This window comes from Silene latifolia, chromosome 10 (assembly GCF_048544455.1).
Source record: "Silene latifolia isolate original U9 population chromosome 10, ASM4854445v1, whole genome shotgun sequence".
NCBI classification, from domain to species: domain Eukaryota; kingdom Viridiplantae; phylum Streptophyta; class Magnoliopsida; order Caryophyllales; family Caryophyllaceae; genus Silene; species Silene latifolia.
Genome location: NC_133535.1, coordinates 122,236,131 through 122,253,335, shown reverse-complemented (window position 1 = coordinate 122,253,335; position 17,205 = coordinate 122,236,131). Strand labels below are relative to the sequence as shown.

General features: G+C 40.6%; 1 non-coding gene across 1 annotated transcript; it reads right to left on the bottom strand.

The window, feature by feature from the left end:
* Nucleotides 1-4,338: 4,338 nt before the first annotated feature.
* On the bottom strand, nt 4,339-4,445 carry LOC141609846 (small nucleolar RNA R71). Its single transcript, XR_012527752.1, has one exon. It is a non-coding gene; the product is annotated as a small nucleolar RNA R71 (small nucleolar RNA).
* Between the last annotated feature and the right edge of the window lie 12,760 nt (nt 4,446-17,205).

The window sequence follows — 17,205 nt, the reverse complement described above, 5'->3', positions numbered from 1 at the left end:
GTCGGATTTCAGAGTTCTTTATACCGTTGAGACCATCGTATTGTGGGTAAGATCTCTTAGTATAATTTTATGTTAATTCGTTAGTTTTAATTAAACATGGGGTATTTGGGAGTATTGTTGATGATGGTTTGTAATTGTATGATTATATGTTGATATGAGGTGATTTCGTAGAGGAACGCTTTTGATCCACTGCTTGTATTGATTTTGGTGATTGCATTCCAGGTAGGGTTTCCCTACTCAGTTATTGTATACATGATTTTAAGATGGTTGTTGATTGTTGGCATGTGACTATATCTTAAAAGATTTTGGTATTGTTGATATTGTAATTGGTTGTTGTGGATTGTATGTTGCTCGCGAGGTGCGCCTCAGCTGAGGGGAGTCACTTTCGGGAGTGGCTTCACGCCCTTGATTTGCCCCTAATGGTTCCCATCACAAGGGGGATGTGCACATTAAGGAACATGGGTTGTTCGCTCGATGGAGATGAGCGGGGCCTAGGTGGGAATGGCTGCAGTACCCCATTGGAGGGTGTGGATTACTTATTGCGACTGGTAATCCGGCAGGGCTAGACCTTCAGGCTAGTCGGATGATTGGTGATGTGACGGTGATGGAGGATTGTGACTGTGTACTTGTTGGTTTATTATTTTATATCTTTGTACAGTAACTGACCCTTTTTAATTGTTTAAAACTGTGGTGATCTATTCGGGTGGTGAGTAGCTATTGAGCAGGTATGACTTGGATGCGTGAGGGTTAGCTGGGGATGAGTCGCCATGAGTCAGCTAGTAGTCTTCCGCTAGTGTGTCGGGATATTTTTATTTACTTTAGTTGGATTTTTGGTTTGGAACACTTGTACTGTATTTCTTAGTTTGGTTTTGAATTTAATCACTTTAAACTTATTTACTTAAAGTACATTCTTTGATGGTCTATTTGATATACTTTACCTCGGACAACCGAGATGGTAGCATTCTCATGCGTTAGGCGGTCTTGGGTAAGGCATCTTAGTGTATGGGGGTGTTACAAAGTGGTATCAGAGCGACGATTTTGGAACCTGTAACTAATGAATCTAATAAACTTAGAGAGTCAAACTAAAATGAACCCGGATAGGAGTTGTTAGGAGCTAATGCAAAGACTTGGGAGACGTCCTAAAGTCGTGAACTCGCCCTACAACTTTGAACCGGTCACTATGGGGTGTCATGGGGATTGCTATGTGTTTACCAATGTTCATATGATTATGTTGGATTAATGGATATCTGGTTTAATGGAGGATGTGGTGAAAAAGATGAAAGTAATAGTATATGATGATATAATTTGTGGTTAAGCATGTTGTATAGTGAAAGTGATTTATAATGTGGCAATATTAATAACATGTGAATAAGAGATGTTGTATACGTATTGTTTTATTTTTACGAAAAGTTATAAATTTAAAGGCATGTGGGTAATGTAGTATCGTCAGCATGACTCGATCCAGTGGGGGTAACTTGATCGAGTAAGGTGGACTCGATCGAGTGCGTATATGCATACGTTGGGCAGTAGCTACTATTTTGTGCAACTCGATCGAGTAAGGGGAGTACTTGATCGAGTATCGGCTACTCGATCGAGTACGTATGTGGTTCGATCGAGTGTGTTATAGGACAGTTCTCGTCAGGTTCTGGAGTTGGGGTACTCGATCGAGTAGGTGGGTAACTCGATCGAGTGACATATACTCGATCGAGTATGTGTGGTTACTAGATCGAGTATGTTCTGTGCGGGTCATATTTGCTTTGAGCCGTAGGCTATGTGCTTACGTTTATATCCCTCTTATAGGTCAAAGATATGACGCCAAAGAGGTCAGCTATGTATGCTAAGGCTCAGGAGATGAGTGTTTGATGTGACCATTATTTGAGCATATTTAGTCCCCGAATTAGCCTCGTTCCTATGCTTTTTAGTGCATATTTGGGTCATTTACTATCTTTAGTCCTTTGTTTTGCATATTCTTTGAGGTTTTGTTTCCTTTGTAGGAGAGGAGTGCAAACCTTGCCTTTTCATGGCAAAATAGAGCTAAATTGATCGAATCTAATGACCAAGCATCAAAGAGAAGACAAGACTAGAAGGCCTTTGTACATATTATAGTAGATGGGCAATGATAAAGAAATCCTTGCATCCCCGATTAAATCCCGGAGGATCATTGGGAGAAGAAAAGAATGCTGGAACACAATCCGCCCGTCCAACTAGGCAAGACGCTCGTCCAAGACGTGAGGAATCCGAGCGTCTTTGGCAACAAGACGCCCGTCCAACCATGCCACAATCCGCTCGTCCAGCCATGAAGACGCCCGTCCAGAGACACATAAATCCGCCCGTCCCGACACCTTGGACTCCCGGATTCTCTTACAGGCCCACACGACCTTTTTTTCCCTCCATGAAAGATGCGCAGATTTATGAAAGACTGGCAAAAAGGAGACTCGCATCTTTTCTGAGAGGAGCGATTCCTCAAGGACTTAATCGCCATTTAAGCCCTTAGTAAACCCTAATTTGTGTACCTATCCCCACTATAAATACCCCATTAGTCTAATCAAATCAATCATGTTCTTCTTATCAATCCTTAGTGTAGTTTATATCATTCTAATCTCTTCTTAATCTTGTAATCAACTTCTAATCAAGTCTTAATACAAATCTCATTTCCTTAATCTCTCTTTTGTTCATCTTTTATTTTGGGTAATTGAAGATTATTTGGGTTATTATTGGGAGATTGACAACCTTCCAATCAATCATCAAGTACTTCTATTATTCTTTGCTTTATTTTGGAATCATTAATAGGTATTATCCTCTTAATCCCTTTTTAATTATTGTTAATCATCTTCATTTATTCATCATGTTTTGCTTTGTTAATATGATTGACAACCTTGTTAACATGTTAAACTTGATAATAAGTGAGTAGTTTCCTTAACTAGGGTTAATGGGTAATTAGGGGAAACCAACATGGGGGATGATTCATGCTTAATTTAATATGTTTTCATAGTTTATTTGCTTGCTTGTTGTGATCTCAACTTATGTACATGTTATGTTTGATGAAATGCGAGCTTATGAATCCTTGCATTTTTTTACCCATCACTTACCTTTTCAATGAGACATGTAAGACATAAACCAACTCGAGTCTCATTAGACCATGCATATAGTTGAGTAGGGAGGATTAATTCGACTTCTAGGTGTTGTACAATCTAATCGATTCGGCTCCGGGACCCAAACCTTCCTAGGATTGTAAGATATAAACCAACTCGATCCATCACAACAATAATTGCTTGCTTATAATTTGAGAATATATTTGTATGATCAATTCCCATGAATCCCCTATGACCCCATGACACCCTAGTGCTTTTTATCAATTGTTTACATCTCTTTTTAACCATCTTGCTTGTTTACTTTTATTGCTATTTAGTTTAGTGATCTTCTCATCTCAACCCAAATCGTGACACCCCTAGACATCGCTACTTGCAATCGAAAATCCTACATCAATACCCGTCCCTTGGGATCCGACCTTTACTTGCCTCTTTACTAATAGTAGAGTTATTTGTGAAGTTATAAATATTGTTTTGGTGTAGGTTCTCTTAACGACAAGTAACCGAAAACTAAATCTCCAAGTGAGTCCGACCAAAAATGGCGCCGTTGTCGGGGACGGTGTTAACTTGATTTGATTTTCTTAGATTGTTATTAGTTGTGTCTTTCTTTGTCTTGGGGAAGTAAAACTCCTCAAGGTTTGTTCTAATTATTTTCTAGTTTGATATTTTGCATGTCTAGAAGATCACAAGGTAACTTGTTACCCATTGATCACGAAATTGAAAGGACTTTGACAAACAATAGAAGACTTGCTAGAGGTACTTTGAGAGGTATTGGTGAGGTTGTAGATATTCAACCAAATACTATTGAGTTCATCAACCCTTTTGCAAGAGAAGGTGAGGAGAACCCAACACAAAATCCAACACAAAATCAACCCACAATGCCTAAGTTTTCATCACATTCCGTACCAACCGAGGAGAACCTACCCAATGGTACTCCCACACCACAACACTTAACCGGAAATTTCATTGAAAATCCGCATCTATCCAATTAGTTGAAAGAAGCCAATTTGGGGGGATGCCTAGTGAAGACCCTCACTCACACATGGAAACTTTTTGTGACTATTGTGATGCGATCTCACAAACCGGTGTAACTCAAGACAAAATTCGATGGGTCTTATTTCCTTTTTCTCTAATCGGCACCACAAAACAATGGTCGAAAAGCCTTGATAAGGCTACTCTTGGAATTGACTCTTGGAAGAAATTGGCTCTAGCTTTCTATAAAAAATTCTACCCTCCGAAAAAGACTAACATACTAAGAGCTCAAATTACGGGTTTTAAGCAAAGGGATGAAGAATCTTTGTATGAAGCTTGGGAGCGGTTCAAAGGAATTTGTCGCTCGTGTCCTCATCATGGACTTAGCGAGTGGTTCTTGGTACAACAATTTTGGAATGGTATTTATGAAGACTCAAGAAACATTCTCAACATGAGATCAAATGGTATGTTCACCGAAGTTGACGATAATCAAACTTGGAACAAGATTGAGGAAATGGCGGTCCATAATTCACAATATAGTAGACCTCGCAAGGCTACTAGAGGAGGAAAGCATGAAGTGGACTCTATTACTCAATTGGGTGCTCAACTTAGTGCTCATATTGATACCATAAACTTGAAGTTTGAGAAGGCTATGGCTAAACTTGAAGAAGCCTCAAAATCACCAAAGCATCATGTTAATGCCATGGTAGCATCTTCATCAATCCCAAGTGGGATATGTGAGAATTGTGGAACTTTGGGACATGACCAAAGTGAATGTAGGGGAACAAATAAACAAGTGAATGCTTTTCAAGCATACAAGAGTGGTACCCCTTATTCCAATTATTACAATGAAAACACCAAATTCCACCCAAATCTCACATACAAAAGCCAAAATGTTCAAAACCCTCAACCAACATACACCCCACCTCCCATGAGAAACCAAAATCAAAGACCCTTTTTCAACCAAAACCAAGGTTACCAAAATCAAACTCCATACAATCAACAAAATGACCAAGGTTTCGATGTTCAAAAAGCGGTCCTCCAAATGCAAAAGAATCAACAAGAATTTTTCACTCAAATGCAAAAGGATAGCCAAGCAAAGGACAACACCATCAACAACATCCTAGTCCACACAAAAATGTTGGAAACCCAATTGACCCAACTAGAATCTTCAAGCTCACAAAGACAAAAGGGGCAATTACCACCTCAAAGTAATCCCCCAAGACATGAAATGGTTAGTGCCATTCACTTGAGGAGTGGTACAAGGTATGAAACACCGAAGAAGCAAGTTGAGGATGAAGTTGTGGAAGCTAGTGACAAAGAAGAAATTGTGCAAAACTCCAAGGATGGAGAACCATCAAAAGAAGAAATTTCAAAGAAAAATGAAGACAAGGTCAAGGAGAAGGAGCCCATTGTGATTAGACTTCCTTTTGCAAGCCGTCAAGCCAAGCCCAAATTTGATGACCAACTTAGAAAATTTATGGAATTTGTGAAGAATTTGGAAGTCTCGATTCCTTTCACGGAATTAATCAATCACGTGCCGGCCTATGCAAAGTACATGAAGGACATCCTTACGAAAAAGAAGTCGATCCGAAAGCTTGAAACTATCGCCTTCACTAAGGTGAGTAGTGCAATCCTTCAAGGGAGTTCACCTCCGAAACTTAAAGACCCGGGAAGCTTCTCAATACCGTGTACCATTGGCGACACCACGATCAACAAGGCTTTGTGTGATCTAGGAGCAAGCGTGAGTGTTATGCCGTATTCGGTTAGTAAAAGGCTAGGGATGGGAGAACTTAAATGTACCAACATCACACTCCAAATGGCCGATAGATCGATGAAGACACCGTTAGGGATATGGCAAGATGTTCTCGTGAGAGTTGGGAAATTCTTCATCCCAGTGGACTTTGTCATCGTTGACATGGAAGAAGACTCCAATATTCCGATCATTATAGGTAAACCTTTCTTGCACACAACGGGTGCGGTGATAGATGTGAAGCACGGAGAGCTTACTCTAGAAGTGGGAGACGAGAGCATACCTTTCAATCTTGACAAGTCCATGAGAGCTCCCCGTTTGCATGAACCATGCTTTATGGTTGATCACTATAGCCGGAAGGATGATAGGAAGAAGTCGGAATTCCAATGGAAAAAGAAAGTTGATGATGCTCCATTCAAAGAGCAATAGAATAGCAACAAAGAGAGTTTGAAAAGCTCACCCATGACAAGTGAAGAAGATGGCCTCATTGGCCAAAACGAGAAAGAAGGAGAGTTGTCTCTATCAACTCAAGAGATTTTTAATGATCAAGTAGATGAAGTTTGCGGTCTTTGGGATGATGAGTTCGAAGGAATATTCAATCCCTACATTGGTAATGCTATGAACCAAGACCATCACGGAGAACAACAAGTGCAAAGATCTATTGAGGACCTCTATCATGACAATGAACAAGCTTTTGACTACTTCTTCAAGGTGTTGCGTAACATCAACAACACCTTGAACATGCCCCCTTGACATCTCACATTGGATGAGAGTTTGGTGGAGTCCTCCCTAAACCACCATTTGTAAATATTCTAACTCCCTAACTTGCATTTCAACTTTTATATTGCATTTTTGTCATTTTTGGATTTATATTTTTGTGCCTTGATCAAGATATTCATCATTTTTTAGAGAAGTGAGGGAAGGACTTATGATTTTATTGATGTGTAGTGCTTTGACTTAGTGTGGGGATAGCAATTGCCTAGGCTATTCACACCTTTGTAGTGCCCCTACAATGAAGAACACGAGCATTGAAGAATGAAAATAATACGGGTTATGCAGTACCCACGGATGGACCTGAATCCATGTGGACAAGGAAGAATCCGAGCGTCTCATGAGAGATTCCGCTCGTCCTAAAGAATTCGAGCGTCCTATGTCACCAGACGCCCGTCTGGCTGAGCTGTGGAATTCGAAAAAATGGTTTGTCACAGAATCCGAGCGTCCCAATTGAGAATCCGCTCGTCTGATACAAGGCGCTCGTCTTACCGCAAAGACGCTCGTCTTTCTGCTGTTGAATTTTAAGGAATCACCCTATAACAGAATATGAGCGTCTTCCAAAGAATCCGCTCATCTCACATTGAAGAAACCGCTCGCCTTTGCTGAAAGACGCTCGTCCTGTAGCGTCATTTCCTGAAGCAAAACGTGCAGAATCCGAGCATCCCAGTCCTGAATCCGCTCGTCCCTGCCGCTATTTCAAATTTAACGGGTCTTTTAAAACCTCTTCCCCTCATTCATTTTCATTTCTTCTACATTCAAACACTACCCAAAACCCAAAAACCCAAAAAAACCCTTATCCTCTACATCAACAAAACCAAAATTTCTCAACCAAATTCAACAAAATCAAATCCAAACTTCCTCACAACAAAAATTAATCACTCCTTTTACAACAACAATTCATTCAAACACCAAAATCTTCAACCTTTGAGTCGATTTTTAAAAAACAAAGCAACATTCTTTCATCTTAAATCGATTTGGGCATAACTAAAAATTGAAGATTTCAATCTCTCTTTGGTGTAATCAATAATGGCAAGAACTAAAGGAGGCAACAAGGCACGCCCAAAGAAGACACTTTCAAAAAGGCAACAAACTCTTTAAGCAAAACCATTGTTAAAGGCATTGGTAGTTCATGAGGCAAGATTGGAGGTTCAACAAGGTCCCCCTATGGAAGCTACAACATCAACAACTCCGGTCATTGAGCAATTATCTAATTATCCGGAGGTAATTTTCACTTCCGGCTCTCATAGGGATAAATTTGTTCTCTTTGCTAAGAAGACCATTTTGCCTACAAAATTTATTTGTGAAGATGCTTTGACAAAGTTGGGTGTTCTTGAACAAACCAAAACCTTCTTTGAGGCTATGGGATTGGGTAAATTATTCACCATGAAAGAATTGACATACCCCTCCCTCACATTGGAATTTTTGAGTTCCTTGAAAGTTACAAGGGTGGAAACTAGAACCCACATCGAGTTTCGTCTTCCAAATGTTAATAGACGCATCACTTTTGGTGAATTGAGTAAGATTTTAGGCCTTAGTGATACCCCGTACTATGAAAAGATCTCTGACAAGTATGACCCCGCTCCTCTTTGGGAGGCAATTTTCGGAAAGAAATTTGTGCGCTTTCATGATTGTCGTACTCTATTAGTCCACCATCCGGGCATTAGAGTGTGGCATAAGGTCATTGGGAATACTTTGATAGCAAGAAATGGCACTAATCATCTTACCAAGCTCGATTTTGTTCTTCTTGAGTCAGCCTTGAACATAGGAAGGGAATATACTAAGCCATACAATGCTCTAAGACTTTTGGTTGAACGATGGCTTAATGTCGATTGTGGTAAAGAGGGCACTGCTTTTATTGTGAATGGAGGACTAGTTACCTATTTGGCCAAGCACTTCAACCCAAATTTCAACAAAGACAAAACTTATGTGGCGGTCAAAGGAGCTCATCTCATTGATATGGACACCATGATTCACAAGTTTAAGTGGGTCAAGCATGCACCTCTTGACACCAAATATGGGTGGTTAACCAATGAAGCTAGATCCTTCACTTTGCCTTCAAAGATTTGTCGATTGAGTGTTCACCGACCAAACTACCTTCTTCCACTCTCCTAGGAGACCGAGTACATTATTCAACAACAAAGAGACGAGATTGATGAGCCCTCCTCCTCCATTGTCACACCACCCTACCCATTTGAGTATCACGAGTTCAAACCCAAGGATGTCGAGGTAGGAAATGATTAATTGACTCTACTCATGAGGGAAATGCACAAGTAAGCTTACAATGATAGAGTGGATGCTTACAAGGCCCAATATCCGCCCCTCTTACATCTAGCTAGGCAAGGAATTCTTGATCCATCATGTCCTTTGCCTAGTTGGGCGGATAGGAAAGTTTTCTTTCCTAACACCTCTAGTGGTGGAAGACCGGGTGGAGAGGAGATTGTTGATGAGGGTGTTGATGAAGAAGGTGAAGAATAAGAACAGGTTCAAGAGAATGTTCAAGAAGAAGAAGCTCAAGAAGAGGAAGAAGAAGAAAGTGAGGAAGAGCAAGGAAGTGAAAGCGGAAGTGGAGATGATTCCACATCTATGGAGGAAGATGATGATAATGATGATATGATGGAGGATTAGCAAACCTTGGGGGCTCCTACATTCTTTCACCCCTCTTATGGTTTGTCTACTTCTTTTATTTTCTTTATTGTATTTTGATCATTTGATTAAGGAGTCCTAGCATCATAGAGGACTAACACCTTGGCTTCATTAAGGTGTTCATTTTATTGTTCCCAATTTGTAAAATCCAAAATGACAATTTGTAGTTTCATGCATTGCATTCCATGTGCATGAACTACCCCGAAATTCAAAACGTTAGAAATAATGTCTATTTTGGTTTGGGGAAGTCCATGCATACGCATTGGGAGGTAATCTAAATTACGCTCTCCGCCATAACAAAAAAAAACCCATGCATCATGTAGTGTAGCTTAGCATAGTTTGCATTTAGTTTAGAAATCATGCATCATGCTTGCATAATTTCCTATCGTATTGGTCATTGAGGACAATGCCCATACTAGTGTGGGGATGGGAAATTCTAACTTGACTTTTATTCAAAAATCCAAAAAAAAACGAAAATTTCGAAAAAACCATAAAAATTGAAAAATTGAAAAAACCAAAAACATGTTCATTTCCTTCATAGTGTAGTCTTGTATATATTGTTTGTATATATTGTGTTTGTTCATCCTTGTTCACATTGATCGACTACGCCACATCCGAGACATGAGGATATTGAAGACCGCATGGTATGATCTTTCCAATCTCCTTTTTCCATTTTATGTTAATGACTATGTGGCTTTATTTTGATTGATACGGTATAAAAAATGTGAATTTAGGATTGCATTTATATTATTTGGCATACTAGTTGGTAGAAGCATATGCATTAGGATGTATAAATGTTAGTTGCATCATGGCATGTAGTTTGCATGTTAGAAAAATTTTGTGAAACCGTCCACTTGGGAAGCTTGACAAGTGTATATAGGCCCCAGTAGATGCTTTTTCTTCTTAAGACTTTGCTTGTTAGAATACTTGTAAAACACCCTAGGATGTGTCATGCTAGTATCCTTTGACTCATGGATTAAGGCCTAGTCAAGAGTACCTTGTCTCATTGGCTACCGTTTATTCAAAGGTGACCCTTGAAACCATGCAACCATCATTCATCCATATTCTACCATATATTTTTGTCATCAAAGAGAATGGGCACCAAAAGAAATTATTCAAAAATTTGAGTTCAAGAAAATAAAAAGTTTGCAATTGCATCAAAAGAAAAGAGGAGTAACAAAAATGAAAACTTCTATGCTTCAAATATAAGGCACCCTCGTTACTAATTGGGGTGACTTTGAAAATGTTCAAAAGAAAATGTAAAGAAAAGTTGAAAAGTTGTCAAGTATTGAAATGCCAAAAATCAAAAGAAATGGCAAAAGAAAGTGTTCTCAAATGTTATATGCCACAAGAAATCGGGGGAAAAAACAACAAAAGCAAACTCCTAAATGAAACTCAAATACTATCGATCCCTTTATCCATCGTATCCATTTTTGTGAATGGTAGAGAGGGGACGGCCCTTCTTCTTGTCTAGGCAAGAAGGGGAATTTCGCGATCCTCCAGTGTTTCTAACACCATAGGCAGTCTACTCTTGACAAAAGCATTTAACGATTGAGGACAAAGGTACCCTAGCTTGACACAACTTGGAGGTGATTTATTGGTATCCTTCTAGGCTTAGTAGTTTGAAGAAATTGCATCTATGAAGGAGTGTGTACCCTTAAATTGCTTCCCTTGTAGATAATTTCCGCCACTTAGATGAGGAAAGTGGCTATTCTTTTGTAGATGCATCCATTACTTGATTTTGTGTGCCTTAATGTTTGGATGTGTCGCCATTTTGGCAAGACCGACCTTGCCTTGCAAGAAGGCATCCTACTTCATGGTTGTCCTAGTTTTGTCACCTCTTTACTCGGGACGAGCAAAGGTTCGGTTTGGGGAAATTTGATGTGACCTTTATTTGAGCATATTTAGTCTCCGAATTAGCCTCGTTCCTATGCTTTTTAGTGCATATTTGGGTCATTTACTATCTTTAGTCCTTTGTTTTGCATATTATTTAAGGTTTTGTTTCCTTAGTAGGAGAGGAGTGCAAAACTTGCATTTTTATGGCAAAATAGAGCTAAATTGATCGAATCTAATGACCAAGCATCAAAGAGAAGACAAGACTAGAAGGCCTTTGTACATATTATAGTAGATGGGCAATGATGAAGAAATCCTTGCATCCCCGACTAAATCCCGGAGGATTATTGGGAGAAGAAAAGAATGCTGGAACATAATGCGCCCGTCCAACTAAGCAAGACGCTCGTCCAAGACGTGAGGAATCCGAGCGTCTTAGCCAACAAGACGCCCGTCCAACCATGCCACAATCTGCTCGTCCAGCCATGAAGACGCCCATCTAGAGACACAGAAATCCGCCCGTCCCGACACCTTGGACGCCCGGATTCTCTTACAGGCCCACACGACCTTTTCTTCCCTCCATGAAAGATGCGCATATTTATGAAAGACCGGCAAAAAGGAGACTTGCATCTTTTCTGAGAGGAGCGATTCCTCAAGGACTTAATCGTCATTTAAGCCCTTAGTAAACCCTAATTTGTGTACCTAATCCCAACTATAAATACCCCATTAGTCTAATTAGATCAATCATGTTCTTGTTATCAATCCTTAGTGTAGTTTATATCATTATAATCTCTTCTTAATCTTATAATCAACTTCTAATCAAGTCTTAATACAAATCTCATTTCCTTAATCTCTCTTTTGTTCATCTTTTATTTTGGGTAATTGAAGATTATTTGGGTTATTATTGGGAGATTGACAACCTTCCAATCAATCATCAAGTACTTCTATTATTCTTTGCTTTATTTTAGAATCATTAATAGGTATTATCCTCTTAATCCCTTTTTAATTATTGTTAATCATCTTCATTTATTCATCATGTTTTGCTTTGTTAATATGATTGACAACCTTGTTAACATGTTAAACTTGATAATGAGTGAGTAGTTTCCTTAACTAGGGATAATGGGTAATTAGGGGAAACCAACATGGGGGATGATTCATGCTTAATTTAATATGTTTTCATAGTTTATTTGCTTGCTTGTTGTGATCTCAACTTATGCACATGTTATGTTTGATGAAATGCGAGCCTATGAATCCTTACATTTTTTACCCATCACATACCTTTTCAATGAGACTTGTAAGACATAAACCAACTCGAGTCTCATTAGACCATGCATATAGTTGAGTAGGGAGGATTAAGTCGACTTGTAGGTGTTGTACAATCTAATCGATTCGGCTCCGGGACCCAAACCTTTCTAGGATTGTAAGATATAAACCAACTCGATCCATCACAACAATAATTGCTTGCTTATAATTTGAGAATATATGTGTATGATCAATTCTCATGAATCCCCTATGACCCCATGACACCCTAGTGCTTTTTATCAATTGTTTACATCTCTTTTTAACCATCTTGCTTGTTTACTTTTATTGCTATTTAGTTTAGTGATCTTCTCATCTCAACCCAAATCATAACACCCCTAGACACCGCTACTTGCAATCGAAAATCCTACATCAATACCCATCCCTTGGGATCCGACCTTTACTTGCCTCTTTACTAATAGTAGAGTTGTTTGTGAAGTTATAAATATTGTTTTGGTCGAGGCGCTCTTAACAACAAGTAACCGAAAACTAAATCTCCAAGTGAGTCCGACCAGTGTTGACGAGATTTGCAAGATGCTTAAGCATCAGGATGCGCTTACCGAAGCTCTCAAGAGGTTTCTGAAAGATAAGGATGCCAGGATAGACTTTGCCAAGATGAGCACTACGATATCCCGCTTCAACCCAACGAACTATATGGGTACAGGAGCGCCGATTTTGCTCGACAACTGGCACCGTGAGATGGAGAATATCCTTGGGGAGGTTCATTATCTCGAAGAATTTAAGGTAGAACATGATGCCTTCTACCTGAGGGATGCAGCGGGGGAGTGGTGGGACAAAGTGAGAGAGAATGCCCTAGACCTTTATCTGAAGCAGGTTAAGTCTGCTATTCCATGGACCGAGTTCAAAAGAGCTATGAGAAAGGAGTTCCTTCCGGAGCATGTTCGCAGTAAGATGCGGGAGGAGTTCGATTCTTTCAAGATGACCTCAGATATGACAGTGGCGGAGTATTATCATAAGTTCGACGAGAAATCGAGATTTGCTGAGGATATGGGGCTAAGTTAGGAGAACTTAGAAATTCGGTTTGAGAAGGGGTTGACTTATCAGATCATAGAGAAGCTACCAGTTAGGGTCCTTACCGATGTTAAGGATGTTTATGAGAGATTGGGACGAGCTGAGAGGTTGGTCGAAATGGCCAGGGAAAACAAAGAGAGGGGTCCGAAAAAGGGAAAGGCTGAGAGTGAGGGTGATGCTCAGTCTAGTTGGGGTTTCAGTGGTGGATCTTCTTATGGGCGTGGTCGAGGTAGTAACAATAGTTGGGGTATCTCGTGTTTCAACTGTGGTGGTATGGGCCACAAGAGGCATGAGTGTACTAGTGCCGGGGGGAGAGGTTTTCAGCGGCCATCACAGGGGAGCTTTTCGCAGGGCCCGACACAGAGCTATGCTAGCAACTGACCAGCTGGGTCATGGAATAATCAAGGAGGGCAAAGTAACAACAACGGTGGGTTCAACCGCAATGGCGGTAATCTTATCAAAAACCGGCGGCTAACAACAATCAGGGGTCAGCTGCTAAGCCTTCTACATCAGCTAGTACAGTATTAGGGGGTGGACAAAAGACCAGTGGCAAACTGTTTATAATGGACAAGCAAGCTGTTGAGGATGATTCACACTTGATCACCGGTACCTTTCTTGTTATCGATGTTTCTACCTTTGTTTTATTTGATTCGGGGGCGTCACACTCTTTTGTATTGTCGGGTCATGCTAAGTCTATAGGTTTGAGAGAGTTTGAGTCTGTAAAAGATGAAGTTTTTATACCGTCGGGTGAGTCAGTGTCTTGTGGGAGGTTATATAAGGGGGGTATCTATGATAGTTGGGCAGATTGATCTTCCAGTGGATTTGTTAGAATTTTCTAAGGACGGTTTTGAGATGATAGTTGGGATGGATTGGTTGGGTAAGTACAAGGCTAGAATCGGCTGTCACCAAAAGAAAGTTTCTTTTAGAGGTCCTAAGAGAGTTAGCGTGTCTTATCGTGGATTTGTTGTCAAACCCAAAGCCAAAGTGATTGCAGCGGTGACAGTGAAGTCTTACTTGAGGAATGGGTGTCCTTTGATTCTATGTCATGTGAAAGATCATAGTATGGTAAAGCCGATGGCAGATGAGATACCAGTGGTGGGAGAGTTTCCAAATATTTTTCCAGAGGAGATACCGGGTTTTCCACCTAAGAGAGAGATAGATTTCAGCGTGGAGTTGAAACCAGAGACGGGACCGATCTTTAAGGCCTCGTACCACATGGGTCCTAAGGAGTTGGAGGAGCGGAAGAAACAGTTGAATGATTTGGTGGACAAGGGGTACATTATACCTAATGCATCGTCGTGGGGAGCACCAGTTTTGTTTGTGAAGAAGAAAGATGGGAGCTTAAGGTTGTGTATCGGCTATAGGGAGCTGAACAGTGTGAAAGTGAAGAACAAGTATCACGAGGGTAAGGCTAATGTTGTTGCATATGCTTTGAGTAGGAAGAGCGTTCATTCGCTATGTACGGCCATGTCCTTGCTGAAGTTGAGGGATGAGATGTCTCAGATGGGGATATTTATGATAAGGAAAGGGGATACCATCGGGGATTTGACGATCGAGCCGGACTTGTATGAGAACATTAAGAATAAGCAAGAGCTTGATCCTAAGATTCAAGAATGGAAGTCAAGAGTGGAGAGTGGCCCAGCTTCCAGATTTTCTGTCCACACAGATGGAAGTGTTCGTTTTGATGGGAGATGGTGTGTTCCTGAGGATGCAGAGTTGAGGAGATTGATCTTGTCGGAGGCTCATTGCACTCTTTATTCGGTTCACCCAGGTGGTGATAAGCTTTACAAAGACCTTAAGAAGACTTTCTGGTGGCCAAACATGAAGAGGGATGTAGCTGAGTTCGTGGCTAGATGTTTGACCTGTCAGAGGGTCAAGGGTGAGCAGAAGAGACCACAGGGTAAGATTCAGTCTTTGGAAGTACCTGAGTGGAAGTGGGAGTCGCTCTCTATGGACTTCATTGTGGGATTACCTAGGTCACAGCAAGGTAATAACATGATCTGGGTGATTGTTGATCGGTTAACCAAGTCAGCTCACTTTATTCCTATGAAAGATACCTGGTCTAAGATGCAGCTGGCATTGGGTTACAGGAGACATGTGGTACGGTTAAATGGTATACCCAAGGATATCGTTTCTAATCGTGATGCGAGGTTCATATCCAAGTTTTGGCAAGAACTGCAAGAGTTGATGGGTTCTACCTTGAAGATGAGTACAGCTTTTCATCCGGCAACCGATGGTCAGACGGAGAGAACCATCAAGACCTTAGAGGACATGTTGAGAGCATGTGTCATGGAGTTTGGGGGCAGCTGGGAGGACAAACTTGATCTGATTGAGTTCTCATACAACAACAGTTATCATACGAGTATTGGGATGACACCTTTTGAGGCTTTGTATGGTCGGAAGTGCCGAAGTCCAGTTTGTTGGGATGATAGTTCTGAGGCTGTGGTTTTACGACCACAGCTGGTACAGGATATGGTTTAACAAGTTCATATGATTCGGCAAAAGATGAGGGCAACTCAAGATCGCCAGAAGAGTTATGCCGATTTGCATCGCAGAGACATAGAGTTCGCAGTAGGTGACAAGGTTCTTCTGAAAGTGTCACCTATGCAAGGGGTAATGAGGTTTGGGAAGAAAGGTAAGCTCAATCAGAAGTTTATAGGTTCTTATGAGATTTTGGACCGTATATATAGGCGAGGTAGCCTACAGATTAGCCTTGCCACCGGCTTTGGACAGAGTCCACAATGTTTTTCATGTTTCACAGCTTCGCAAGTATGTGAGTGACCCGTCACATATACTTGAAGTGGAGAATATCGAGCTTGATGAGTCCTTGTCCTATGTCGAGGTTCCTAAAGAGATTCTAGATCGCAAAGTCCGTAAGACAAGGAATGGTGAGACCGTCTTACTCAAGGTACTTTGGTCTAATCACAATGTGGAAGAGGCCACATGGGAACCCGAGGAAGCTATGCGAGAACGTTTTCCTAACCTTTTTGATTAGGTATGTTTGGTTACGGGGACGTAACCATTGTCTTTTAGGGGGATAGGAGATGGTCGTGTGTGTTTTGTCTTATTTTGAGTCGGGATAGTGGGTTTTGTGTTGCTTTGTGTGTAGTTCTTTGGTGTTGATAAGTGTTCGTTGGGAAGTCTTTTGTGTATTGTTGTGTCTCGTTTTGGGGTAGAGTGTGAACTTCGGGACGAAGTTCTTTTTAAGGGGGGAAGACTGTAATACTACGGATTTTTATAAGCTAAGTACTCGACCGAGTAGAGCCTACTCGGCCGAGTAATGTTAAAACTGTATTCTGTTTAGCTTCTGCCGAGGAATACTCGGCCGAGTATGATGAATACTCGGCCGAGTATGATGAATACTCGACCGAGTATCCGGTCTGGCGAGTATTATTTCAGCGGTTAGGTTCGGGAGTAATTAGGGATTTATATATTCGATAATCAGTTTCTAAAAACGTCATTTGCAAACCTAATCATTTTACGATAACCTAATCACTCTCAAATCTACCACTGTGTGTGTATCCATTGTAGCTCTTGCATTCAATATCTCATTCCATCGTCGGTAAGTATTTATCCCCATGTCATTGATGATTTATTCTAAGGGTTGCTTTATGTATGAATTGGGGGGAAAGGGAATAGTGAATTGTGCAATGTGTAATTGTGTTATATGATTATTGTATAGGAGAAGACTTCGTAGAGGAGCCATTCTAATTGTTCGATTCTCCATATTGTTGTTATTGTTAAGGTAGGGTTTTCCCTACTCAGTTACTGTTGATTGATTAAGATTGTGTTTGTTTTCTAATTGTTGTTATC